Source organism: Triticum aestivum, chromosome 6A (assembly GCF_018294505.1).
Source record: "Triticum aestivum cultivar Chinese Spring chromosome 6A, IWGSC CS RefSeq v2.1, whole genome shotgun sequence".
NCBI lineage: Eukaryota > Viridiplantae > Streptophyta > Magnoliopsida > Poales > Poaceae > Triticum > Triticum aestivum.
In genome coordinates, this window is record NC_057809.1 from 7,025,064 (window position 1) to 7,052,996 (window position 27,933).

The 27,933-nt window shown below is 48.4% G+C and overlaps 1 pseudogene; it reads right to left on the reverse strand.

Moving 5' to 3' along the window:
- Positions 1-23,647: 23,647 nt before the first annotated feature.
- Positions 23,648-27,347, reverse strand: LOC123129266 (extradiol ring-cleavage dioxygenase-like; annotated as a pseudogene).
- Between the last annotated feature and the right edge of the window lie 586 nt (positions 27,348-27,933).

Genomic DNA, 27,933 nt, shown 5'->3' on the forward strand with positions numbered 1-27,933 from the left:
CATCAACCGCGTTGTCATAACGCTTCCGCTATCGGTCTACGAGGGTACGTACACAACACTCTCCCCTCTCGTTGCTATGCATCACCATGATCTTGCGTGTGCGTAGAATTTTTTTTTGAAATTACTACGTTCCCCAACATTAGCCGTGTGCGGTGCCCCCCCCCCACCATAATCCACCTCGATCATATCGTAGCGGTGCTTAGGCGAAGCCCTGCGTCGGTAGCATCATCATCACCGTCACCACGCCGTCGTGCTGATGAAACTCTCCTATGGAGCTTTGCTGGATTGGAGCTCGCGGGACGTCATCGAGCTGAACGTGTGATGAACTCGGAGGTGCCGTACGTTCAGTACTTGGATCGGTCGGATCGTGAAGACGTACGACTACATCAACCGTGTTGTTCTAACGCTTCCTCTTTCGGTCTATGAGGGTACGTTGTGATAGCCTGGCTTATTAGGGATGATAGACTACTCATATCAATAAGGAATTCCTTCTTTTCCGAGAGCCCATTCAGACAGAACTCCAAAGTTAAGTGTGCTCAGCTTGGAGTAGTTTCAGGATGGGTGACCGACCGGGAAGTTGCTCCCGGGTACGCACGAGTGAGGACAAAGTGCGCAGAAAAGACTAGTATTGATCTGTGGGGCCAGTCTAGATCCCGCTAGGAGTAATGACCATCGGCGGGTGTGTCCGGGGCGTTACATACGGGGACAACACTCTCCCCTCTCGTTGCTATGCATCACCATGATCTTGCGTGTGCGTAGAATTTTTTTTCAAATCACTATGTTCCCCAACAGTGGCATCCGAGCCTAGTTTTATGCGTAGATGTTACATGCACGAGTAGAACACAAGTGAGTTGTGGGCGATACAAGTCATACTACTTACCAGCATGTCATACTTTGGTTCGGTGGTATTGTTGGATGAAGCGGCCCGGCCCGACATTACGCTTACGCTTACACGAGACTAGTTCTACCAATGTGCTTTGCAAACATGTGGCTAGCGGGTGTCAGTTTCTCCAACTTTAGTTGAACCGAGTGTGGATACGCCCGGTCCTTGAGAAGGTTACAACAACACTAACTTGACGAACTATCATTGTGGTTTAGATGCGTAGGTAAGAACGGTTCTTGCTCAGCCCGTAGCAGCCATGTAAAATTTGCAACAACAAAGTAGAGGGTGTCTAACTTATTTTTTGCAGGGCATGTTGTGATGTGATATGGTCAAGACTTGATGAAATATAAATTGTTGTATGAGATGATCATGTTTTGTTAAAGTTATCGGCTACTAGCAGGAGCCTTATGGTTGTCTCTTTATTTGCATAAGATGCAAGTGCTATGTAATTTCCTTACTTTATCGTTATGCAATAGCAATAGTTGCAAAAGCAATAGCTGGTGAGACGACCATGTGATGACATGTTGATAAAAGATCAAGATGATGGAGATCATAGTGTCATGCCAGTAACAATGGAGATCATGGCAGTACTTTGGAGATGAAGATCAAAAGCACAAGATGATGATGGCCATATCATGTCACATATTATGATTGCATGTGATTTTTATCTTTTATACATCTTATTTTGCTTAGTTCGGCGGTAGCTTTATAAGATGATCCCTTACTAAATTTCAAGATAAAAGTGTTCTCCCTGAGTATGCACCGTTGCCAAAGTTCGTCGTGCCGAGACACCAAGTGACGATCGGGTGTGATAAGCTCTACGTTCTTCTACGACGGGTGCAAGCCAGTTTTGCACACGCAGAATACTCAGGTTAAACTTGACGAGCCTAGCATATGCAGATATGGCCTTGAAACACGGGAGACCGAAAGGTCGAGCGTGAATCATATAGTAGATATGATCAACATAGTGATGTTCACCATTGAAAACTACTCCATCTCACATGATGATCGGTCATGGTGTAGTTGATATGGATCACGTGATCACTTAGATGATTAGAGGGATGTCTATCTAAGTGGGAGTTCTTAAGTAATATGATTAATTGAACTTTAATTTATCATGAACTTAGTCCTGGTAGTATTAGCATATCTATGTTGCAGATCAATAGCTCGCGTTTAGCTCCCCTGTTTTATTTTTGATATGTTCCTAGAGAAAACTAAGTTGAAAGATGTTAGTAGCAATAATGCGGATTGGATCCATGATCTGAGGATTATCCTCATTGCTGCACAGAAGAATTGTGTCCTTAATGCACCACTAGGTGACAGACCTATTGCAGGAGCAGATGCAGACGTTATGAACGTTTGGCTAGCTCAATATGAGATTTTCCAGGAGTTGAAGTTAATATTTCAAGAAAATACCCAAGTTGAGAGATATGAAGTCTCCAACAAATTCTATAGCTAAAAGATGGAGGAGAATAGCTCAAGCAGTGAGCATGTTCTTTGATTGTCTGGGTACTACAATCGCTTGAATCAAGTGGGAGTTAATCTTCCAGATAAGATAGTGATTGACATAATTCTCTAGTCACCATCACCAAGTTGGTAGAACTTTGTGATGACTATAGTATGCAAGGGATGACGAAAACGATTCCCAAGCTTTTCATGATGATGAAATCGATGAAGGTAGAAATCAAGAAAGAGCATCAAGTGTTGATGATTAACAAGACCACTAGTTTCAAGAAAAGGGCAAAGGGAAAGAAAGGGAACTTCATGTAGAATGGCAAGCAAGTTATTACTTCAGTGAAGAAGCCCAAAGCTAGACTAAATCCTGAAACTGAGTGCTTCTACTGCAAAGAAAATGGTCACTGGAAGCGGAAATGCCCTGAATATTTGATAAAAAGGATGGCAAAGTGAACAAGGGTATATTTGATATACAGGTTATTGATGTGTACCTTACTAGTGTTTATAGTAGCCCCTGGGTATTTGATACTTGTTCGGTTGCTGAAAATTAGTAACTCGAAACAGGAGTTATAGAATAAACAGAGACTAGTTGAGGGTGAAGTGACGATGTGTGTTGGAAGTAGTTCCAAGATTGATTTGATCATTATCGCACACTCCCTATACTTTCGGGATTAGTGTTGACCCTAAGTAAGTGTTATTTGATGTTTTGCGTTGAGCATGAATATGATTTGATCATGTTTATTGCAATACAGTTATTCATTTAAGTTAGAGAATAATTGTTGTTCTGTTTACATGAATAAAACCATCTATGGTCATACACCCAATGAAAATGGTTTGTTGGATCTCGATCGTAGTAATACACATATTCACAATATTGAAGCTAAAAGATGCAAAGTTAATAATGATGGTGCAACTTATTTTTGGCACTGCCGTTTAGGTCATATTGGTGTAAAGAGCATGAAGAAACTCCATGCTGATGGGATTTTGGAATCACTTGATGCTTGCGAACCATGCCTTATGGGCAAGATGACTAATACTCCGTTCTCCGGAACAATGGAGCGAGCAACTGACTCATTGGAAATAATACATACTGATGTATGCGATCCGATGAGTGTTGAGGCTCGCGGCAGGTATCGTCATTTTCTGACCTTCACAAATGATTTGAGCAGATATGGGTATATCTACTTAATGAAACATAAGTCTGAAACATTTGAAAAGTTCATATAATTTCAGAGTGAAGTGGAAAATCATCGTAACAAGAAAATAAAGGTTCTACGATCTGATCGTGGAGGAGAATATTTGATTACAAGTTTGGTCTTCACTTGAAACAATGCGGAATAGTTTCGCAACTCTCGTCATCTGGAACACCACAGCGTAATGGTGTGTCCGAACATCGTAACCGTACTATATTATATATGGTGCAATCTATGATGTCTCTTACCGATTTTCCACTATCATTTTGGGGTTATGCATTAGAGGCAGCTGCATTCACGTTAAATAGGGCACCATCTAAATCCGTTGAGACGACACAATATGAACTGTGGTTTGGCAGGAAACCAAAGTTTTCGTTTCTTAAAGTTTGGAGTTGCGATGCTTATGTGAAAAAGTTTCAACCTGATAAGCTCGAACCCAAATCGGAGAAATACGTCTTCATAGGATACCCAAAGGAGACTATTGGGTAGACCTTCTAATCACAGATCCGATGGCAAGATATTCATTGCTAAGAATGGATCCTTTCTAGAGAAAAAGTTTCTCTCGAAAGAAGTGAGTGGGAGGAAAATAGAACTTGATGAGGTAATAGTACCTTCTCCCGAATTGGAAAATAGTTCATCATTGAAATCAGTTCCAGTGATGCCTACACCAATTAGTGAGGAAGATTAATGATGATGATCATGAAACTTCAGATCAAGTTACTATCAAACCTCGTAGGTCAACCAGAGCACGGTCCGCAACAGAGTGGTACAGTAATCCTATTCTAGAGGTCATGTTGCTTGACCATAACGAACCTACGAACGATGAGGAAGTGATGATGAGCCCAGATTCCGCAAAATGGTTTAAGCCCATGAAATCTGAGATGGGATCCATGTATGAGAACAAAGTATGGACTTTGGTTGACTTGCCCAATGATCGGCAAGCCATTGAGAATAAATGGATCTTCAAGAGGAAGACGGACACTGATAGTAGTGTTACTATCTGCGAAGCTCGAATTGTCGCAAAAATGTTTTCGACAAGTTCAAAGTGTTGACTATGATGAGATTTTCTCACTCGTAGAGATTCTTAAGTCTGTCCGAATCATGTTAGCAATTGACACATTTGATAAAATCTGGCAAATGAATATCAAAACTGCATTCCTGAATGGATTTCTGGAAGAAGAGTTGTATATCATGCAACCAGAAGGTTTTAACGATCCAAAGGGTGCTAACAAAATGTGCAAGCTCCAGCGATCCATCTATGGACTGGTGCAAGCATCTCGGAGTTGGAATATACGCTTTGATGAGTTGATCAAATCATATAGTTTTATACAGACTTGCGGTGAAGCCTGTATTTACAAGAAAGTGAGTGGGAGCTCTGTAGCATTTCTGATATTATATGTGGATGACATATTGCTGATTGGAAATGATATAGAATTTCTGGATAGTATAAAAGGATACTTGAATAAAAGTTTTTCAAAGAAAGACCTCGGTGAAGCTACTTACATATTGAGCATCAAGATATATAGAGATAGATCAAGACGCTTGATAAGTTTTTCAATGAGTACATACCTTGACAAGATTTTGAAGTAGTTCAAAATGAAACAGTCAAAGAAGGAGTTCTTGCCTATGTTGCAAGGTATGAAGTTGAGTAAGACTCAAAACCCGACCACGGCAGAAGATAGAGAGAGAATGAAAGTCATTCCCTATGCCTCAACCATAGGTTCTATAAAGTATGCCATGCTGTGTATCAGACATATTGTGTACCATGCCCTGAGTTTGGCAAGGGAGTACAATAGTGATCTAGGAGTAGATCACTGGACATTGGTCAAAATTATCCTTAGTGGAATAAGGATATGTTTCTCGATTATGGAGGTGACAAAAGGTTTGTCGTAAAGGGTTACATTGATGCAAGTTTTGACACTGATCCAGATGACTCTATGTCTCAATCTGGATAAATATTGAAAGTGGGAGCAATTAGCTAGAGTAGCTCCGTGGAGAGCATTTTTGACATAGAAATTTGCAAAATACATACGGATCTGAATGTGGAAGACCCGTTGACTAAACTTCTCTCACAAGCAAAACATGATCACACCTTAGTACTCTTTGGGTATTAATCACATAGCGATGTGAACTAGATTATTGACTCTAGTAAACCCTTTGGGTGTTGGTCACATGACGATGTGAACTATGGGTGTTAATCACATGGTGATGTGAACTATTGGTGTTAAATCACATGGAGATGTGAACTAGATTATTGACTCCAGTGCAAGTGGGAGACTGGAGGAAATATGCCCTAGAGGAAATAATAAAGTTATTATTTATTTCCTTATTTCATGATAAATGTTTATTATTCATGCTAGAATTGTATTAACTGGAAACATAATACATGTGTGAATACATAGACAAACAGAGTGTCACTGGTTTGCCTCTACTTGACCAGCTCGTTAAATCAAAGATGGTTAAGTTTCCTAGCCATAGACATGAGTTGTCATTTGATTAACGGGATCACATCATTAGGAGAATGATGTGATTGACTTGACCCATTCTGTTAGCTTAGCACTTGATCGCTTAGTATGTTGCTATTGCTTTCTTCATGACTTATACATGTTCCTATGACTATGAGATTATGCAACTCCCGTTTACCGGAGAAACACTTTGTGTGCTACCAAACGTCACAACGTAACTGGGTGATTATAAAGGTGCTCTACAGGTGTCTCCGAAGGTACTTGTTGAGTTGGCGTATTTCGAGATTAGGATTTGTCACTCCGATTGTCGGAGAGGTATCTCTGGGCCCTCTCGGTAATGCACATCACTATAAGCCTTGCAAGCAACGTGACTAATGAGTTCGTTGTGGGATGATGCATTACGTAACGAGTAAAGAGACTTGCCAGCAATGAGATTGAGCTAGATATTGAGATACCGACGATCGAATCTCGGGCAAGTAACATACCGATGACAAAGGGAACAACGTATGTTGTTATGCGGTTTGACCGATAAAGATCTTCATAGAATATGTGGGAGCCAATATGAGCATCCAGGTTCCGCTATTGGTTATTGACCGGAGACGTGTCTCGGTCATGTCTGCATAGTTCTCAAACCCGTAGGGTCCGCACGCTTAAAGTTCGGTGACGATCGGTATTATGAGTTTTGTGTTCTGATGTACCGAAGGTAGTTCGGAGTCCCGGATGTGATCACAGACATGACGAGGAGTCTCAAAATGGTCGAGACGTAAAGATCGATATATTGGACGACTATGTTCGGACACCGAAAAGGTTCCGGAAGTTTCGAACATATATTGGAGTAACGGGGGTTACGGGAACCCCCCCCCCCCCGGAGGCATAATGGGCCTACATGGGCCTTAGTGGAAATAGAGGGCAGCAAGTGGAGTATGGGGCGTGTCGTGGTTCTAACTCTGACAGTGATGTAGGGGGGTATGTATGGAGAGGCTAGATCTTAGCTATGGAGGAGTTGTAAGCACACGAGGATTACGAGTTCAGGCCCTTCTCGGAGGAAGTAACAGCCCTACGTCACGGTGCCCAGAGGCGGTCGACTGAATTATGTGTGTGTGAATAACAAGGGTGCGAACCCTTGATACTGAGGAGGGGGTGGCTTATATAGAGTTCGCCAGGCCCCTCCAGCCCTCAGTAATGCAGGGTTTAAAGTACATTAAGAATGGGGGTTACTGGTAACGCCCCTAATAAAGTGCTATGATGACCATAAAAGCTACTTAATGACTGACCGTTTGCATGCGGAGTGACTTTAGATCTCCTGGCAGTCGAGTGGTTGGCTTCGTGGTCGAGTGATAGCTTCGTGGTTGAGTTTCTTGAATCCGTCGAGTGGGATACCTCCAAGTTGATTGAAAGGTGACTTCTTCTAGGGATGTCCTTGAGTAGGGCACTTAGGACAGGTCCATGCCCCTACCCTAGGTACGTAGCTTCATCATTAGCCCCCGAATGGATCGAGGTTTGAGTGGGGAAGGAGTTGGGGATCTTTCCGACTGGTTCTTCATGTTATATGAACGTCTTGTTTTGGATCAATTGTCACGGATGACGTCGTCAACTTCTTTCAGTCGCCTTGATCCATTCTTGGCCTCTTGTCGAGTGAATTTCTTTACTTGTGAAGTTCCAAGTGATGGTATGAAAGGGATCTTCTGTTTGATGAGTTGTCCTGCGGTCCGCGGATTTTGCGGGATTTGAATTTCGGGAAACGCGCGAGACGGGGGCGGCCGCAGTAATCAGATGGGATAGGACGGAAGCTCCTCGACCCCCGCGCCACCTTTTTCGCCACGTACCGCGCGCACGTTTGTTGCGGGATTTGACGGGATTGCCTGCGCCTACCAGTCAACCACTCGGAAGCGACCTCTAATAGGTTGCCGGCTCGGGGCCCCCGAACAGTGCGCCTCCACTTTTCCCTCTTCCTTCACAAGATCCTCCGCCACCTCTGCTCTCACCTTGGTGCCGTAGGCCTGTTCGAGCTTCGTCGGCGACGATGGTGAAGGAGAGGACGTCGGCTCTGGAGCGTGCGAAGAAGGCGGTGGTGCAGGGGAAGGGGAAGAAGTACGCTCGGGGCGGATCTTCCTCGAGGACTGCTCTGCCCAAGGATTGGATCCAGGGTGACTGGATGCCGTCAGCGATTCGGCAGGATGATCTTGATGATCTGGTCGAGGGGGGATTCATTCCCCACGAATCTGCGCGTCTTCCGGGGAAAGAATTCGAACCCCAGCCTCGTGATGGTGAGTGCGTCCTCCTCACCACCCATATCGATCACGGATTCTCTCTGCCTCCTCATCCTTTTTTCCAGAGCTTCTTGAACTTCTTCGGAGCGCAGCTCCATCACTTTACTCCCAATTCTATTGTGTATCTTGCTGCTTTCGTTTCCTTGTGTGAAAACTTCTTGGGTTGCCGCCCCCATTGGGGACTCTTCAAGCACATCTTCACTTGCCGCTCTCAGTCGGTCAAGAAGGCCAAATCGTGTGACGAACGGACGCAGGTGATTTAGCTGTGCGGGGGCCTGGCGATCCAAACGAGGGGAAAAAGTTCCTTTCCATCTATCACTTTTCCCGAGTCAGTCCGTGGGTGGCAATCGACTTGGTTTTACTGTAAAGACCAGGTGACCCCTGGACAGTCGACTGGGCTTCCCCCTTTTTCTCTGAATCGAGCACAAAAACCTGCCTCTCTGAAAGTGACGCCGGAGGAAAAGGCGCAAGTCAAGGTGCTGGTCGGTCGAGTGGTTCAGCTTGTCCGCGAGGGTGTGACTGGCATGGACTTGTTGGAAGTCTTCCTTCGGAGGCGTATCCAACCGCTTCAGGCTCGTGACCACCCGATGTGGCTGTACTCGGGTCTCGAAGACACCACTCGGATTCACCCAGAGCAGGTCACTGACGAGATGTTGGAAGGGTGGCTGTCAAGTATCACAGGGAACAAGGACAACCCCCGAGTTTCCAGGAGGATTCCTCCACTCGACCAATCATACGAAGTGGATCAGGTCTGACCTTGCGTTTCCGACTGAGATCTTGCTTTCTTTATTTGTTCTCTTTGGATCAGTCGATTGACTTTTGTCTTGTTTGCTGTCCTCTAGGCCACTACTGAGATGTACTCGACACCCAATGGAGCACAGGAGCAGGCCGAGGAAGGAGAGGCGAGCGGAGGCGAAAGTGGAGACGAGAGAGAAGAGTGGGAATCTGACGGCGAAGGAGAGGGGGATGATGACGACGACTCCAGTGAAGAAGAGGAGGAAGAAGTCGAACCTCCCCGCTCGGAACGGCGATCCAAGCTTACACATGACCCTGCGCGGGAATGTGGTAAGGCGACTGTCCATGTTGGGCAGTCGTCGAAGCGCCCTCGGACCTCATCTCCAGCACCGACAGAAAAAACTCCCAAGCATCCACGCGCGACACCGTCCAAGCCGCCCAAGGCTCTGCCCAAGATGAAGATGACTGTCCCCACCATTTCTGGGTAATAGTAGAATTTGTTTTCCTTTGTCGAATGTGACGGACTCTTGGTCGACTCATTGAATAAGCCGACTGACTTTCGAAATTTGCAGTGCTGCCACCTCGGAGATCTCCGCCAACGACGATGATCAAGAGATGGAAGACGCTGTTACCTCCAACCCTGGTATGATTACCGACGCTCTGCTTTTTAGTCGACTGACGATTTCTTATAATTCTGGTCGATTGGATTTTTCTTGTAGCTCCTCCTCATGTCATCGACCTCCCTGATGATGAAGATGAAGTGCCGCTGAGGGCCAGAAGGAACAGGAGGGCGTCGGCTGGCCAGACCCCACAAACTACTTCGGCGCCTGAGGCCGTAGCTCGGGAGGGTGGTGACACCACTCGGGCTTATGTGACCTTCGCTGTTCCTCTGACGAGTGTCCGGCCTTCGACGTCGACTGAAAATCCGCCTTTGCTTTTTGCCACACACCACGTCCCTGAATACCAAGCGGGTGCCTCTAAGGAGGCTATACGCCAGGTGGGGATCATGATGGAGCAAGTGAAGGTGGTTCGGGAAGCCAGCCAAGCAGCTTATGACGCAAGTTCAGCTCTTCAGAGCAACGTCCAGGTCAGTCGATTCACTGCTTGTTCTGTTAGGATATGCTATCTGAAGAATCTCTTTTCCGAAGGTCTTTATATCTGTACACCCACTGGGTGTGAGTGGGGGCACGCTGAGTGCGCCCACTGGGTGTAGTCCCCGAGACTACGGTGGACTGCTGGCAGTCGACTGTAGTCTTTATATTGTGTTGCTTTAGTTGAACTTCTTCACTCAGTCTGGTCAGGCCATGGCGAATGGAACTGTACACGGTTGACTGTGGGCAGTCGATTTTTTTTAGTCGAACCAGTGGGGGCACGCTGAGTGCACCCACTGGGTGTAGTCCCCGAGACTACTGTCGAATGTTTTTGATTCGGTTGTAGTCTTAGAAACGCCATCATTGTCTCTTGGTTACTCGGAAGCAACTTATCTTGGACGTCTGTCGACTGATTTTTTGCAGAAATCCTGTGAACTTGTGGCTCGCTACACTGAGTTGGAGAAGAAACAGATCCAGCTCAACCTTGACTTGAAGCTTGCTCAGGAGAACTTGCAGAAGGCGAGGGACGAAGCAAAAGGTATGGCTGGTGAGCTTTTGTCGACTGTCCTTTCTTTCTGGCCGTCCTCGATGTTGATCTCACTTGCTGTTTCGCAGACAAAGCGGAGGAGGCTCTGAAGAAGAAGGATCAAGACCTTGCCGAATCTCAGAAGGAGGCCCTGAACAAAACAAAGCTTGCTGAAGAAAAACTGGCTTCGGTCGGTACTCTTGAAAAGGAAAACTCCAGGCTGAAAAGTGCTCTCGACGTGGCTAATCAAGAGGTCAGCCGTCCGAAGAAAGACAAGATGACTCTGAGTTACCAGGCAGGTGAGCTGGCGGGGCAGAGGAACGATCTAGAGGTTTATCTTGGTGGACTCGCCAAGAAGCTGTTCGTCATGCCCGAGGATAATTACTCCGGTCCGACTGACTTGCAGTTACCAAACCTGCGTAGAGCCACTGACTTATCCTTGAATTGTGTTTACAAAATTCTGCCAGAACTTCGAGAGGAGACCAGTCTAGTGGAGACAGGCTTGGACCCCATCAATTCTCCAGTGAAGGACGAGGCTGCTATGAACGTGCTCCGACTGGAATCTCGTGTTGCCGGAGTTGTAGATTATCTTGCTCGGTTGAAGGTTGCGATGTCACGGATCAACACGTCGCTCTGTCCTAGGACGAAGCTTTAGAATGACCTCGAGTCCCTGATGACTCGACTGAATGAAGTCCCAGGTCGAGTGGCGGAATGGAAGAAATCTTCTGCTAGATGTGGTGCTGACGTTGCTCTGTCTCTGGTCCGCATCCACTGCAAGGAGGTGCGAGAAGAAAAGTTGGCCGCCATCCAAGTTGCCAATACCAGGAAGCACAACTTTCAAGACTTCATGGAGACTTTCATTGCTGCTGCCACTCGCATTGCAGACGGGATCGACTTGGACGAGTTCGTCGCCCCTTCCAGTCCTCCGCCCGAGGAATAAAAACTATTATGCTTCACTTTAAATTTGCCTCGGAATGCCGAGTGGATTTTGTAACCGTTAAATTCTGTCGAGCTGGAGGCTCGAGTACTTTGATCTGCGGTCTAGGACCTTTGTGTCTTATCTGAACTTGATTTATCGTTGAATATCTTCATGAATTATCTGTCGAGTGGAACTTGTTCTTCACTCAAATAACTTTGTATTTGTAGTGCAGCTCCTAAGGAGAAGGTAGCAGTCGATTTGCACCTCGTCGTCCGTGCGGATTGGGATGCGTTCCGTACTTAGGCGAGCACTGGGCTGCAGCTAAGCCCCCGAGTGGGAGGTCTGCTCTCCACTCGATAGGATTTTAAAAACTTAGGCGAGTACTGGACTGCAGATAAGCCTCCGAGTGGGAGGTCTGCTCTCCACTCGGTAGGATTTTTTCAAACTTAGGCGAGTACTGGACTGCGGCTAAGCCTCCGAGTGGGAGGTCTGCTCTCCACTCGGTAGGATTTTTTTAAACTTAGGCGAGTACTGGACTACGGCTAAGCCTCCGAGTGGGAGGTCTTCTCTCCACTCGGTAGGATTTTTTCGCACTTAGGCGAGCACTGGGCTGCAGCTAAGCCCCCGAGTGAGGGTCTGGCTCGCCACTCGGTAGGATTTTTAAACACTTAGGCGAGCACTGGGCTACAGCTAAGCCTCCGAGTGGGAGGTCTGCTCTCCACTCAGTAGGATTTTTTAAACACTTATGCGAGCACTGGGCTGCAGCTAAGCCCCCGAGTGAGAGGTCTGCTCTCCACTCGGTAGGATTTTTCAAACACTTAGGCGAGCACTGGGCTGCAGCTAAGCCCCCGAGTGAGAGTCTGGCTCGCCACTCGGTAGGATTTTTTAAACACTTAGGCGAGCACTGGGCTGCAGCTAAGCCCCCGAGTGGGAGTCTGGTTCGCCACTCGGTAGGATTTTTTAAACACTTAGGCGAGCACTGGGCTGCAGCTAAGCCCCCGAGTGGGAGTCTGGCTCGCCACTCGGTTGGATTTTTTAAACACTTAGGCGAGCACTGGGCTGCAACTAAGCCCCCGAGTGAGAGTCTGGCTCGCCACTCGGTAGGATTTTTAAAAACTTAGGCGAGCACTGGGCTGCAGCTAAGCCCCAGAGTGAGAGTCTGGCTCGCCACTCGGTAGGATTTTTAAACACTTAGACGAGCACTGGCCTGTAGCTAAGCCCCCGAGTGGGAGTCTGGCTCGCCACTCCGTAGGATTTTTTAAACACTTAGGCGAGCACTGGGCTGCAGCTAAGCCCCCGAGTGAGAGTCTAGCTCGCCACTCGGCAGGATTTTTAAACAATTAGGCGAGCACTGGGCTGCAGCTAAGCCCCCGAGTGAGAGTCTGGCTCGCCACTCAGTAGGATTTTTAAACACTTAGGCGAGCACTGGGCTGCAGCTAAGCCCCCGAGTGAGAGTCTGGCTCGCCACTCGGTAGGATTTTTAAACACTTAGGCGAGCACTGGGCTGCAGCTAAGCCCCCGAGTGAGAGTCTGGCTCGCCATTCGGTAGGATTTTTAAACACTTAGGCGAGCACTGGGCTGCAGCTAAGCCCCCGAGTGAGAGTCTAGCTCGCCACTCTGTAGGATTTTTAGACACTTAGGCGAGCACTAGGCTGCAGCTAAGCCCCCGAGTGGGAGTCTGGCTCGCCACTCGGTAGGATTTTTTAAACACTTAGGCGAGCACTGGGCTGCAGCTAAGCCCCCGAGTGAGAGTCTGGCTCGCCAATCGGTTGGATTTTTAAACACTTAGGCAAGCACTGGGCTGCAGCTAAGCCCCCGAGTGGGAGTCTGGCTCGCCACTCGGTAGGATTATTTTTACAAACTTAGGCAAAACGGATTCGTAGCTAAGCTACCCACTGGGGGATTTCATACGCAATTATAGGAAAAATTGTAACACCCTTGATAAATAGACTATAGAAGTTTTTCTTATTACATCTCATCCGAGTGAGAATTCAAGTGTAAAAGGGGCGGAGCAGTTCCGCATTCCAAGCTCGTGGCTCATCGATCTGGCGACCGATATTGTAAAGGTGATATGCTCCATTGTGGAGGACTCTGGTGACGATGAAGGGGCCTTCCCAAGTAGGGGCGAGCTTGTGTGGTTTCTGTTGATCCACTCGGAGGACCAAATCTCCTTCTTGGAAGGCTCGACTCTTCACATTTATGGCATGGAATCGACGCAAGTCTTGCTGGTAAATGGTCGATCGGATCATAGCCATTTCTCTTTCTTCTTCCAGGAGGTCGACTGCATCTTGCCGGGCTTGTTTTGCTTCATCTTTGGTGTAAAGCTCGACTCGTGGCACATTGTGAAGGAGATCGCTCAGCAGGACAGCTTCAGCTCCGTAAACTAGAAAGAACGGAGTTCGTCTAGTCGACCGATTTGGGGTGGTCCTCAATCCCCACAGAACCGACGGAAGCTCATCGACCCATGCGCCCGCTGCGAGCTTGAGATCACGCATCAGCCGAGGCTTTAGTCCTTTGAGAATCAGACCATTTGCCCTTTCTGCTTGTCCATTCGACTGGGGATGGGCGACCGATGCGTAGTCGACTCGTGTGCCTTGAGAGGCGCAAAAAGCTCTGAACTTGTCCGAATCAAAGTTTCACCCATTGTCAGTGATGATGCTATGCGGGACTCCATATCTAAATGTTAACTCCCTGACGAAACTGATAGCAGTGCAAGCATCAAGATTCTTGATAGGCTTAGCTTCAATCCATTTGGTAAACTTGTCGACTGCCACAAGCACATGTGTGAAACCGCTCCTGCCTGTTCTCAGTGGACCAACCATGTCCAGTCCCCAAACAGCAAAGGGCCAGATGAGTGGAATGGTCTTCAGGGCTGATGCAGGCTTGTGTGACATGTTGGAGTAGAACTGGCACCCTCCACACTTGTCGACTATCTCTTTTGCCATTTCATTCGCTCTTGGCCAGTAAAATCCCGCCCGGTATGCTTTAGCCACAATGGTCCGAGGGACGCATGATGACCATAGGTCCTCGAGTGGATATCATCAAGGATTATCTGACCTTCTTCTGGTGTTATACACTTCTGACCGACTCCAGTCACGCTTTCTCTATACAACTGTCCCTTTATGACTGTAAAGGCCTTGGATCGATGGACGATCTGTCGAGCCTCTTCTTCGTCCTCCAGGAGTTCCTTTCTCAGGATATACGCGATGTACGGTATCGTCCAGTCGGGGGTGATTGCCAAAACTTCCATGATTAGGTCGACCACTACCGGAATTTCAACTTCAGTCGGATCTGTGGCGCTCTTTGGCTGTAGGGCTTCATCTGTAAAAGGATCTTCTTGGACTGATGGCGAGTGGATGTGTTCCAGGAACACATTGCTGGGGATGGCTTCTCTCTTGGAGCCTATCTTTGCCGAATCATCAGCCGCTTGATTTTTCAGTCGGGGGATGTGATGGAGCTCTAACCCCTCAAATTTCTTCTCTAACTTCCTCACTGCATTGCAATACCCAGTCATAGCTGGACTTCTGACGTCCCACTCCTTCATCACCTAATTAACCACCAAATCTGAGTCACCATAGACCATGAGGCGACGGACGCCGAGTGAAATGGCCATGCGCAACCCATATAAAACTGCTTTATATTCTGCTTCGTTATTGGAGGAATCGAAGTGAATCTAGAGAACATATCTGAGCTTATCTCCTCAGGGGGAAACCAATACTACCCCAGCACTGGAACCATTCAGCATCTTAGATCCATCGAAGAACATGGTCCAGTGCTCCGAGTGAACTTGAGTCGGAAGTTGCTGTTCGATCCACTCGGCGACTAAATCTGCAATTGCTTGGGACTTGATAGCTTTCTTTGCCTCAAACTTGATATCTAGGGGAAGAAGTTCAATCGCCCATTTGGCCACTCGACCAGTTGCATCTCTGTTGTGCAAAATCTCTGATAGTGGAGCGTCGCTGACGACTGTAATGGAATGATCAGAGAAGTAATGTGCAACCTTCTTCGTGGTCATATAAATCCCACATACAAGCTTCTGGTAGTGAGGATATCTTTGCTTTGAAGGAGTCAAAACTTCAGAAACATAATATACTGGGCGCTGAACTTTGAAGGCCTTTCCTTCTTCTTCCCGCTCGACCGTAAGTACTGTACTGACAACTTGTCCTGTGGCTGCAATGTAAAGCAGCAAAGGCTCCTTGCTGATTAGGGCAGCAAGCACCGGCTGGGTGAGAGCAGAGCTTTTAGCTCTGCAAACGCTGCATCAGCTTCCGGAGTCCACTCGAACTTGTCGGACTTCTTCATCAGTCGGCAAAGAGGCAATGCCTTTTCACCGAGACGAGATATGAATCGACTTAAAGCGGCCAAGCAACCTGTAAGCTTCTGAACGTCATGTACACGCACAGGACGCTTCATCCGGAGTATAGTACCAATTTTTCCAGGATTGGCGTCGATTCCCCGTTCGGAAATGAGAAAACCGAGTAACTTTCTACCTGGAACTCCGAATGCGCATTTTGATGGATTGAGCTTGATATCATACCCCCTGAGGTTGGCAAAGGTTTCAGCAAGATCAGTCAGCAGGTCGGAGCCTTTGCGTGAATTAACCACAATATCATCCACGTATACCTCCACGTTCCGACTAATTTGAGTGAGCAAACACTTCTGAATCATCCTCATGAACGTGGCTCCGGCATTCTTGAGGCCGAATGGCATGGTAACATAACAGAAGCACCCAAACGGAGTAATGAAAGCTGTTTTGATTTCGTCGGACCCGTACAGACGGATCTGATGGTACCCAGAATAGGCGTCTAGAAAAGACAAGCGCTCACATACCGCAGTCGAGTCGACTATCTGGTCGATGCAGGGGAGAGGAAAATGATCTTTCGGGCAGGCCCGATTGATATGCTTAAAATCAATGCACATGCGAAGCGACTTGTCCTTCTTGGGGACCATGACAACATTGGCGAGCCACTCGGAGTGGTAAATTTCTCGGATGAACTCCACTGCTAAGAGCCGAGCCACCTCCTCGCCAATGGCCTTCCTCTTCTGGACGGAGGACCGTCAAAGATGTTCTTTCACAGGTTTAAATTTTGGGTCGACTCGTAGGCGGTGCTCAGCTAGCCCCCTGGGAACTCCAGGCATGTCAGAAGGCTTCCATGCGAAGATGTCCCAGTTCTCATGGAGGAACTGGATGAGCGCTTCTTCCTATTTGGAGTCGAGCGTCGTTGAGATGTGAGTCGGAGCAGCATTTGGATTGGTCGGGTGAATGTGAACTGCCTTCGTTTCACAGGACGACTGAAAAGCTGATTCTGAAGCAGGCTTCTTAGCTCGTAGCAACTCACTCGGATCTGCAGTCTTCTGATACTCTTGCAGCTCAACCCTGCCATCTGGGCGTCAGCAATCTTTGAGCCTTTCTGAAAACACTCTTCTGCCTTCTTCCGATTGCCTGTAATAGTGATCACACCTTTGGGACCAGGCATCTTCAATTTGAGGTACACATAACATGGTCGAGCCATGAAGCGTGCATAAGCTGGCCTGCCCAAAATAGCATGATAGGCACTTTGGAAATCTACAACTTCAAATGTCAACTTTTCCTTGCGGTAATTCTTGGAATCACCGAAAACCACATCAAGAGCAATTTGGCTGAGTGACTCGGCTTTCTTCCCAGGAATGACTCCATGTTACTGGTACTGAGCCTGGACATCGGAATGCCCATCCCTTTCAATGTTTCTGCATACAGTATGTTCAAACCGCTGCCTCCATCCATCAGGACTTTGGTCGGTCGAGTGCCTTCGACAACTGGGTCGACCACCAGAGCTTGCCTCCCAGGGGTGGCAATGTGCGTAGGGTGATTAGACTAGTCGAATGTGATGGCAGTCTGGGACCACTTCAGATAATTGGGTGTTGCCCGAGCAACCATATTTACCTCACGGTTAATAACCTTCAGTCGAATTTTTCTCTCAACATCAGCAAAAATCATCAGCATGGAATTGACCTGGGGGTACCCATCGTCACTGTCTTCCTTGTCCTCAACTTTGTCCGACTCCTTTTCCTTATCTTTCGACTGCTCGCCCTGAAACTGCTGGATCAGAAGCCGACAATGTCGAGTGGTATGCTTTGGGTAAATGAGTTTACCCTCTTCATCTTTCTTGGTGTGTATGTGACAAGGTAGATCCAATACATCATTTCCATCTTGGTCTTTAACTTTCTTGGGGTTCCAAGGTCCTTTGGGTTTTCCCTTAAATTTTCCCTGGGTTACGGCCAGGGCCTCCCCAGGAGCGGCTGGCTTGGCTCTATTCCTGTCAACCAAACCTTGAACGATAATGGATCTTGCATCAAAGCCTGGTTCCCTAGGGTCGACTGGAATTCTTCGCCCAACACTATGAGGGCGCCTGTCATCCCGCTGTCGAGGCACATATGATCCACTCCTCGGGGGAGGGGTTGGCACTCGACGTCGATCATCACGATCGGATCGGTGATCATACTGCTCATTCCTTCTGTACTAATCACGCCGGTCTCCATGTCCCTCACGCCTCAGAGGCCATCTTGGGCTGTGAGCCGACTGGACTGTATCCGCTGCAACGGATCGACTGTGGATCCTGTTCCGCGACTGAGAAACAGCGGAATTCTGGTCTCTTGCTGCCCGGAGCAACGCTCTGATTTGCAACAAACCTCTGTCAGCCTCTGACTAGGAGGGCTGAATTGACTCTGCTATACGGGCTGCAGCTGCTAAATTTTGAATCGGGGTTCGATATACATGCGGGGGCGGAAAGAGTTGACGTCGACTGGATTCCGGAGCCCGCTGACGTGCTCTCTCATCGAGTGCTCGCTAAAGATTCTCCAGTCGAGTGCGCTCGGCCAAGTTAGCCAAGCGCGCATCCTCCAAGGCCCGGGCCTCTGGGGTTTCTCCAACGATAGGAGTGCGGAGTGCATCCATGTTTCGGTGGCGAAGCTCCTCTCGATGCACTGACGTGAGAGGCTCGGGGAGATACTCTTCGTGGGGACGCGACGGGTCGCCTCCATCTGCGTCTCCGTCAGCGCGGGGAAAACCGGGAGGACTGTGTGGCCCATCGATCACCACAACCTCTGCTGCTGGGTCACTGCTATCGCATTCGGATGCGGTCTCTGCGGAGCCAGTCGACAGGTCGAACAGGCCGTAGAGGGATTCGTCGGGCTCGATCGCCGCGACTTGTGGGGTGGCCGACTGGCGGGCCACCGCATGCCTCACCCACCTCTGAAGCCTCGACCGACCGGAGCGCTTGTGCCGGAGAGAAACAGGGCGGGGAGATGCCACGGGAGCCGACCGATACTGGGTCGACGGCTGCCGCAGGAGGACACCACGGACGCATGCGCGAAAGTGCGTCGCCCCGCAGACGGGGAGCACGTCGATGTCGAGGGGAGCCTCCAGAAGCCAAGCGGAGTCGTCGGCGATGAACGAGAGCGCGCCGAGACGGATCTCGCGGCCCTCCACCAAATCTCCGCCCGAAACCATGATCAAAGAGATCGGAAAAATCACAACTTCTCCAACTAGGCGCTAAGACTCCTGGCCCCACGGTGGGCGCCAACTGTCGTGGTTCTAACTCTGACAGTGATGTAGGGGGGTATGTATGGAGAGGCTAGATCTTAGCTATGGAGGAGTTGTAAGCACACGAGGATTGCGAGTTCAGGCCCTTCTCGGAGGAAGTAACAGCCCTACGTCTCGGTGCCCGGAGGCGGTCGACTGAATTATGTGTGTGTGAATAACAGGGGTGCGAACCCTTGATACTGAGGACGGGGTGGCTTATATAGGGTTCGCCAGGCCCCTCCAGACCTCAGTAATGCAGGGTTTAAAGTACATTAAGAATGGGGGTTACTGGTAACGCCCCTAATAAAGTGCTATGATGACCATAAAAGCTACTTAATGACCGACCGTTTGCGTGCGGAGTGACTTTAGATCTCCTAGCAGTCGAGTGGTTGGCTTCGTGGTCGAGTGATAGCTTCGTGGTCGAGTGTCTTGAATCCGTCGAGTGGGATACCTCCAAGTTGATTGAAAGGTGACTTCTTCTAGGGATGTCCTTGAGTAGGGCACTTAGGACAGGTCCATGCCCCTACCCTAGGTACGTAGCTTCATCAGGGCGCGCCCCCCAAGGCCCAAACCGAATTGGTTTTGGGTAAGGGGGGCCGGCCCCCTCTATCCTTCTCCACCTCTCCCTTTCCTTCCCCTCTCCTACTAGGACTAGGAAAGAGCGGGAAAACCTACTTGGAGTAGGATTGCCCCCCCCCCCCTTGGGCGCGCCTCTCCCCTTGGCCGGCCCTCTCCTCCTCCCCTCCATATACAGGGGTAGGGGGGCATCCCATAGAGAGACAATGGATCATTGATCCCTTAGCCGTGTGCGGTGCCCCCTTCACCATAATCCACCTCGATCATATCGTAGCGGTGCTTAGGCGAAGCCCTGCATCGGTAGCATCATCATCACCGTCACCACGCCGTCGTGCTGACGAAACTCTCCTGTGGAGCTTTGCTGGATCGGAGCTCGCGGGACGTCATCGAGCTGAACGTGTGCTAAACTCGGAGGTGCCTTACGTTCGGTACTTGGATTGGTCGGATCGTGAAGACGTACGACTACATCAACCACGTTGTTCTAACGATTCCGCTTTCGGTCTACGAGGGTACGTGGACAACACTCTCCCCTCTCGTTGCTATGCATCACCATGATCTTGCGTGTGCGTAGGATTTTTTTTTTGAAATTACTACGTTCCCCAACATGCATCGTTGTTGAGAAGTTCCAGGCCACTATCTGCTACCTCCGGGGGAAACCCTAAATCAATAGATCGGATGACGGCGGCATTATTATGTCGTTTCCCTCTTGTGGCGTCATTCTTGAAGGTGTACACGGGGTCGAGGGACCAGTGGACGGAATAATTGATGGAGCGGTGATTCATCCTGCACATTAATGGTGGCGATTCTCGACGGCGTGGCGCAGTGGAGACTCGGTGCCCGAGGTGTGGCGTGGGTCTCGTGCAGGAGGGTGGCGTTATCAGGCGTCGTGGTGGTGTCGATGGCAGAGAGGCGGGGCAAGGTGGTGCAGCAGTACATCACTGAAGATGGATTGGTGGCAGGTGTCTGCGGCGGCCTCATGCCTAGCAGGGGTCCTGGTTGAGAAGTGCGCCGGACTGGTAGGTGCCCCATATCTGACAGGCGTCCTGATTGGGACCTCAGGACTTAGATGTTTAGGTTTGGCTGCGATGTCTGTTTGGTATTAGGCCCAGACTATCAGCGCCCCTTCATCAATTGCATAGAAGTAGCGAAAATTGTTGTTTAGATGGTGATTTTAGTCTTACTACTGTATGACTTTGTAAGGTCTTACGAGAATAATTAATAAAATGGCTGTATGGATCGTCCAGATGCAGAAGCCGGGGTCCTCTTCCTTTTTTAAAAAAATTAAAAAATTTGATAAACACTAGCTCTTATATGTACGAGCACACCGATCGATTCGTGGCAACAAGGCGATCGACTCATTGCAACAAGTCGATCGATCGCCATGGCGCCGCTGGACGAGATGCCGGTAGAGGAACGGCGAGAGTTTGTGAGGCGGGGCGTGAAAGAATATTCATGCGTCACGGCGCTGGACCAGGAGCAGCTGGAGGCGGCTATCGACCGGATCCTGGAGCAAAGCCACCCTGACAACCTCGGCCGTCGTGACGGCAGAAAGCCTCGCCATGAGCTGGCCATTGCTTTGATATTTGGCGCGGATCACCTGAGTGTAAAGGAGGAACTAGACGTGAGACTAGAACGTGCCAGGGACCAAGCCGATCTACTCACAAAGGGCTATATATCTCGAGGTTTCCGACGACTACTGGGCCAACCGGGCAGAAATCGAGGCGGAGGGCAAGGAGGTATGGAAGAACATGAGATTCCCCGCAGCTCTCTTCGACATGGATGACCCTGAGCACCAAGGAGGAGGAGCAATAGAAGCAGCAGGAGAAGAAGATGGAGAAGGAGCAACAGAAGGAGGAGCACAAGAAGCAGGACAAGGGCAAAGGAGAAGAAGATCTCCAACACAAGGTTTACCAACGCTATGGAGAAGAAGGACAAGGAGAAGAAGAAGAAGACTATGGTGATGAAGCAGAGGTGCAACGGAGGATTTGGGTCAAGGTGAAGCTATCGACTTTTCCCGAGGCCGTAGTGCTAGAACCACATGAGCTGGAGGCCGCCATCGACAGGATCCTCAACCCAATGCCCGCAGACGATTATTCCACTCACATGACATGTGCCGACATCAATTTGGTTCTGGCCTATATAAGACAAAGGATCTAGTTGATGACAATATGCATCCGGAGGAGTTCCAGGCTATGGTCCGCCGTGACTTGATCACCCGGGGGTACGTCGAGGTGGACCAAGAGTACTGGGCCAAGATGGAGCCATGTTTTGCCAGGTCTGATCCGGGGATTTATAACTCTTCTGATACTCAAAACGAGGAGTACAAAGATGGTCCTGTTGATCTAGATGAACATGAGGACGATGATTCTTTTGAACAGCAGGAAGATGAAGACAATTAGGGCAGGAGCAGGATGACGATCCTATCGAATCTAGCTATGTGACAGAGGATTCCTTAATTCGGTAGTTTGTCTCCATCTAATTAATTTTGTTTTCTGGCCATTGTATTTTTAACTACAATAGATGAATCACCACCTATTTTGTCAGACAAGTGAGACAATAAAGTCAATGTGATCTAGCCATCTAGGACGTATTGTAGTCCCTGTATGGGAAGAGAAATAAGATAAGAAAATTAACAAAATGAACAAGAAACATGTTCAAACTTACATCCGTAATTGTTCAGTCATATACATCATTGATCTAAAGAATATTAACTGCCCCCGCGTCGTCCGGATGGGTGACACGGGGGGCGAGTCGATCTACATTTCTGGAGGCATGCTCCGTGCGCCCATCCCTCGCCGCCGCTGCTGGTCAGCTCCGGCAGGCTGGCCCTTGCAACCTGCGGCGGCGGTGGTGGCGGGGCTCCGTCCCTGATGCGTTTCGGACAGCGTGAGGCCTTGTGCCACTAGTAACTTGACGCAATGGAAGTGCTGGTTGCAATGGCGGCATGGATTTGCGGTAATGGAGGCCTCGCTGCAACACCTGCGTGCATCTGCCTCTCCCTGGCATCGCCGTCACTCATGCGGCGGGCGCTCCATGCGGCAGAGGAAAGGGAGCCGCTGATGTCCTGCATCCTGTCCTGGAGAGCCGGTTCACGGTAGCCCGACGCGGTTGGTGGGGCCCCTCTCCTACAAAGGGGTTGGATGGGATGTGCTGGTGAACAAGTAATGGTTGCCGCAGTCGTCGCCTGCGCCGCCGGCAAGGAGGTGTTGTGCCGTGGATCTGGGCTTTCGTGGGCAAAGACGATGGAGCTTGTGGCTACCCATGGTGGTGTTGTCGAATTCAGATCAGCCATCAGCTGCCCCTCAGAAGATAGTACATGGCCTCTTGAGCATCCCATCGGGATTTCAGTGGTGCGAGTGACCTTCCTCTTCCATCAGTGTCTATCGTGTTGTGGTGAGCAGCTCTTGTAGCGGTTCAGTTGCCTGCTCATGTGTGCATGCTCACCCGCCGTCAGGTCAGTGCGTGTTTGCAGCCTATGGGCTCGTTGCAAGTGGAGGAGATAGCACATGACGAATTCGATTGGGTGTTCCATGGAGTACTCGGGCTTGTGCTCAAAGGGGAAACCCTAGAACTAGCCTCTTATCGGTTATGCCTAGCAATGGCGGCGCCTTTGGCACCGTTACCCTGATGAAAAATAGGAGGAAAATCGGCCCGCTACAACCACTCACTCATGTACGTCCTCCCCTCTATTCCCTCTATACACTGGATTTATTTCTATGAGGTTAATCAAAGTATTTGTTTTTTAGAGGAGAGAGGGGTTGATGGAGGATGAGGAATTGATTAACGGTAAATAGAATCGACAATACCATCTAATGTCTATAAGTATTCTAAAGATATTTGTTAGACATGATTGATGCTAAACCATTATAATGTGGAGGCAACACACAAACATTTTACTAGTATATGTAGTATTCGAGTGAGTTCATGCATAATTTTATTAAAACATGTTTTTTTCTTCATAAACTCCGTCACACGTGGAAATTACTTCTGCCTCTGCCACTGTTCCAACAGACTGCACTTGCCCATTTGCTGTGTGTGGGGATTTAATCGCAGACAAGAGTTGTCAGTGTATCTTCCTGCTTGGTGGTGAACCGGTAGGACGCGTAGGAGAGCGTGGCGTTGGACCAGCTGCGGTGGATGAGCTCCGCCTTGGCCTCCGGCCCGGCTGCACCGAGCGCGACGTGCAGCTGGTAGAAGTGGTCTGGCGCGGGTGCGCCACCTTGGCGAACGGCGCCCTCTCCTCGTACCGCTTCACGTCGTCGTGCCGTCCGTTGAGTAAAGACTCTCTGAGCCAGGCGTCGAACTCCGGCCACCCACTCCGGCACCGGCTCGTCGCTGGTGGGCGCGAACGTCCGCAGGATCCGGCGCAGGTTGTGTGTGGCGCTGCCGGAGCCGACGATGAGCACGCCGTCGTCCCGGAGCGGCGCTAGCGCCTTGCCAAGGTCGTAGTGGTACGCGCCGTCGCGGTCCGTCTGCACCGAGAGCCGGACACGATGAGGATGGCGCGCGGCGGCTGCGGCCCGGCGAGACCGGCCCGCTCCCACGACTCGAGGAAGTGGCGCGCCGGCAACGAGTCGTCGATGGAGAGCGTGGGTGAGCCGTGGGAGATGTAGAACGTGTCCATGGCCATCGTCAAGGATCGATGATGCTCCCGACCTGCTGTTTAAATAATCTCGTTGCCCGTGTAACGCACACCATCGCCCAAGTGCACAGCTGAACGGTGCTACCTCGGCGGTTTGGGGCCTGGTTTGGTGGCCAGAACTTGTCCGGCGCGTTGTGTTGGTCTGTGGTCAAGCTCCTTCTTGTGCCAACATGGGCCTAGGGATGCCTGGTGCTATCAGACCTTTGGTAGAGGCCACCGTTGCTTTAAAGGAATAATGTTTCGTACGGCGGCACTATGTAAACCTTTGATTCAAAGGAATCTAGCAAAGGAAAAAAATTAAGGAAAAATAATCTCAGTTTCAGAGGAAAAACACAAGAATTTGATAACCCACTTAGACCTTTCTCTTAATTCTTTTATGCACGAAGAACGAGACTGAGATCCTTAGTGCAACAATAAGGCCTCCTTTGGTTTAAACGAAAAGTGAAGGGAAGACATAAGAACAGAAATCTTTCTTATGGTGGCACATTCAAGGCCTTGTTTCAAAGAAATGTAACAAAGAAAAAATGGAGGAAATTTTTCCTTTCGTCACAATCTTAGAAGGAAAAAACATAGAAAATTTTACAATTAACTCGGGGCTCTTTTCAAATTCCTACACACGAGGAACGAGACTAAGATCCTTCCTAGTATAATAACATGTTAAGTATTGATTTCCATCAGGTTTTACTTTGATTTGACTCTCTTCACTGGGATTCTTATGTTTTCCTATTCCTGTGAACCAAACACTCAATTTTGCAAAAGGCATACTTTTCCCAATCCTTTGTTTTATACATGCATTCCTCAAATGTACCCAAGAACAAACATATGATTGTACGACCCATATTGATGGACTAGTCCACGAACTTTTGCCACTCAAATTTCCACCATTTCCATTTAAAAATGGCTAGAATAAAACTTAATGACTTAAAAATAGGAAACGAACCCTATAAATGCCAAATTCTAACATGAAACATGTAGATGTATGTTGAGTGTAGAAAAAAAATTGCAAGGTCAAATGACGGAGCAACTGTCACATGGCCTTCAATCATCATGCATTCCCTTTGAAAACCTCATTTGTCTCTCTAATATGTTCCGGTTTCTAAGCACCTTACATCACCACTTCAGTGAAATCGGTTGAAATTTTAACCATAAAATATTGCGGACATTTCTTGACACCATGCCAGGTTCAGGTTTTTCAAATCATAATTTCATTTTTTGCGACTTAAAATCTAATAAGTTCCATGTATGTGGTCGACTCTTGCCACTCAGCCCAATTATTGTTTGTGGCCTAAAAATATACCCAAAAACATTCATATGATTTTCAACCCTTTTTTGTGGACTACTCCATGCAGTTGCAGTTCAAATTTCCATTATATCCATTTAATGCCTAGAAATCCACCTAAGGACTCCGGAAAGAAGGATTGAATCATAAAAAAAATACCAAATTTGAACGTGGAACATAAATTTTTTGTGAAGGTCAAATGACGAAGCAACTGTCATTGGCCTTCAATCATCACGCATTCCCTTTGAATGCCAGGTTTGATTTCTAAGCAGCTTACATGATAAGTTTTGTGAAGTCGGCTAAAATTTTAATTACAACATATTGAGGTCATTTCATGACACCATCCTAGGTTTCGGGCTTTTCCAGTCATATTTGTATATTTTACATTTCGAAATCCAATAAGCTTCATGTTTGTGGTCGACTCTTGTCATTCAGCTGGTTTAAATTTACCTTCATTTTTTGGGGAGGGCTAACCATATGGTCAAGAATATCAATATGATTTTTGAACACATTTTGCAGGACTACTCCAGGTACTTACGGTTCAAGTTTCTATTATATACAATAAATGCCTAGAAATCTATTAACATCTTAAAAAGAAGAAACGAACCCTGGAAAATGCCCATTTTTAACTTAAACATTTAATGGCTTATGATCAGTGTAGAAATGTTTTGAAGGTCAAACGACGTAGTAACTGCAGTTTCACCTTCAATCATCACACATTCTCTTCGAAAACCATGCTTGTTCCTATGAGATGCTTTGGATTCGAAGCATCTTACAGCACAATTGTGTGCGATTGGTAGCAATTTTAGCGACAACATATTGAGTTGACTGCATGATACCATGTCAAGCCTATTGTACATGAGTCATAAAGATATATGATACTGCTAAATGGTATTGAACCATAGAATATGTATGGGGTGGAGGAAGGAGTAATTGTTGCTAGCTATGACTAACAAATTTAAAAAGTAAACGAGCGCCCTTACATGCATACGCTTACTAGTAGTGATAGATAATCACCCGCAAAAAAGTGGTGATAGATATAAACGAGAGCCTGTACATGCTAAATAAACTCCCAGGCCCCGCAACTCTCAGGCCCCCGCGTTGCCCCCATCTCGGGCGAACCGGGCGGCTCCGCAAACCCTAGCCGCCAGGGTCACTACCACCTCCCTCCCTTCCCTCCGCCGCCGCCGGAGGACGCCACCGGGCTAAGCTCGGGAGCCGACGGCGGTGGCGGAGGCTCTCCTCCCTGGATCGCGTCGGAGGGGGTGGGGCGGTGTTAGAGTTTGAGCTGTTCATCTTATGTAATCTTAACCTATCTCTATCTCTTTCTCCTCCCGTAGCTATCCCATCTCCTAAACCGAACCAGATCGGTATTATATCTGGACTTGTACGCTACCGCAAGGCACGTTCGCCCCAATATAAATACATACGATGCGGCTCCCTCAAGGAGTAGGAACGCTTATACCAAATCTTACATGGTATCCGAGCTAGTCTCTTCCCTATCATCTAGCGACACAACAAACAACCAGAACCCTAGCGCCCTTCCTTTGTCATCATCATGAGCTCCAGCGTCGTCGGCCTCAACCTCGGCGCTCCTCCAACAGAGAAGCTCGCGAGGGGGAATTACCTCCTATGGAAGGCACAAGTTCTGCCGGCCCTGCGAGGCGCGCAGGTGACCGGTCTTCTCGACGGCAGCGATGCAGCGCCGCCGAAAACAGTGGAGGTCGCCAAGGCGGACAAGACCACGGCCATTGAGCCGAATCCACTGTATGGTCCATGGATTGCCAAAGATCAGCAGGTCCTAAGTTATCCGCTGAATTCGCTCACTCCAGAAATCCTCGCGCAAGTTGTCGAGGTCGCGGGCGGGGCGGGATCGGGGCGATCCCGATTCAGATCGAGGAGGAGCGGGCGACGTGGGGAGCGAGCGAGTGGGGGAGTGGGGATTTAGGGTTTCGGTCGACGGGGGGGTTATGGGGGAGTGGGGGGGGCGTCCTGGACCGGCCAGGCTAGCAACTGGGCCGACTGGCCCGTTGGGGGGGGGGGTTCTCTTTCTCCTTTTTTTGCTAGTTTTGTTTTTCTGTTTTGTATTTTCTTTTTCTTTTGTTTATTTTATTTCCTTTCTGTTTTAGCTTAGTTTCCTTTTATTTTTGATTTAGCAAAATACCAAAATGGCACCTAATTTGATGTTACCAAATATGCCACTACCACATTAACTAGCTACCTAATCTAAAATAGTTGTGTAATTATTTATTATTTAAAAGTATTTAATTAATAGTTTTTGCTACTATTTTAGTTATCTTATAGCATTTAAACATTGTATAAAAGTATGGTGCTTCAC